This window comes from Hylobates moloch, unplaced genomic scaffold (assembly GCF_009828535.3).
Source record: "Hylobates moloch isolate HMO894 unplaced genomic scaffold, HMol_V3 SCAFFOLD_7, whole genome shotgun sequence".
NCBI classification, from domain to species: domain Eukaryota; kingdom Metazoa; phylum Chordata; class Mammalia; order Primates; family Hylobatidae; genus Hylobates; species Hylobates moloch.
The window spans coordinates 117,223,171-117,224,827 of record NW_026652282.1 but is presented as its reverse complement, the minus strand read 5'-3'; positions in this window follow the sequence as shown (position 1 = coordinate 117,224,827).

The following is a 1,657-nucleotide window of genomic DNA, read 5'->3' as shown; positions in this document are numbered from 1 at the left end:
ACAGTTCTTAAAGGCGGTGTGTCCGGAGTTTTTTCCTTCTAGACGTTCGGATGTGTCCGGAGTTCCTTCCTTCTGGTGGGTTTGTGGTCTCGCTGGATCAGAAGTTAAGCTGCAGACCTTCGTGGTGAGTGTTACAGCTCATAAAGGCAGTGTGGACCCAAAGAGTGAGCAGCAGCAAGATTTACTGCAAAGAGCAAAAGAACAAAGCTTCCACAACGTGGAAGGGAACCCAAGCGGGTTGCCACTGCTGGCTCCGTCAGCCTGCTTTTATTCCCTTATCCGGCCCCACCCACATCCTGCTGACTGGTCCATTTTACCGAGAGCTGATTGGTCTGTTTTACAGAGAGCTGATTGGTCCGTTTTGACAGGGTGTTGATTGGTGCGTTTACAATCCCTGAGCTAGACACAAAAGTTCTCCACGTCCCCACTAGATTAGCTAGATACAGAGTGTCGATTGGTGCATTCACAAACCCTGAGCTAGACACAGGGTGCTGATTGGTGTGTTTACAAACCTTGAGCTAGATACAGAGTGCCAATTGGTGTATTTACAATCCCTTAGCTAGACATAAACTTCTCCATGTTCCGACCAGACTCAGGAGCCCAGCTGGCTTCACCCAGTGGATCCCGCGCTGGGGCCGTAGGTGAAGCTGCCTGCCAGTCCCGCGCCGTGTGCCCGCACTCCTCAGCCCTTAGGTGGTCAATGAGATTGGGCGCTGTGGAGCAGGGGGCAGCGCTCGTTGGGGAGGCTCCGGCGGTGCAGGAGCCCACGGCTCGGGGGGAGGCTCAGGCATGGCGGGCTGCAGGTCCCAAGCCCTGCCCCGCGGGGAGGCAGCTAAGGCCCGGCGAGAAGTCGAGCACAGCAGCTGCTGGCCCAGGGGCTAAGCCCCTCACTGCCCGAGGCTGGCGGGGCCAGCTGGCCACTCCAAGGGCAGGGCCGCCGAGCCCACGCCCACCCAGAACTTGCGCTGGCCCGCAAGCGCTGTGCACGCAGCCGCAGCCCCGGTTCCTGCCCGCACCTCTCCCTCCACACCTCCCGCAAGCTGAGGGAGCCGGCTCCAGCCTCGGCCAGCCCAGGAAGAGGCTCCCACAGTGCAGCGGCAGGCTGAAGGGCTCCTCAAGTGCTGCCAAAGTGGGAGCCCAGGCAGAGGAGGTGCCAAGAGCAAGCTAGGGCTGTGAGGGCTGCCAGCACGCTGTCACCTCTCAGTAGGCTGAATAGAACAAAAGTAGGTGCCATGGCCATGGGCCTAAAACATCCTCATCTTAGCATCTCAAATCCCCAGAAACACTTCCATCTCCTCAGCCAATAGATATGAGGAGTAACTTTTTTTTAAAGTGACAGGAGAGGCTGGGTGCAGTGGCTCACGCCTGTAATCCCAGCACTTTGGGAGGCCGAGGCGGGCAGATCATGAGGTCAGGAGATCAAGATCGTCCTGGCTAACACAGTGAAACCCTGTCTCTACTAAAAATACAAAAAATTAGCTGGGCATGGTGGCAGGCGCCTGTAGTCCCAGCTCCTAGGGAGGCTGAGGTAGGAGAATGGCATGAACCCCGGAGGCAGAGCTTGCAGTGAGCCAAGATCATGCCACTGCATCCAGCCTGGGCAACAGTGCAAGACTCCATCAAAAAAAAAAAAAAGTGACAGCAGTAATTGCAAATT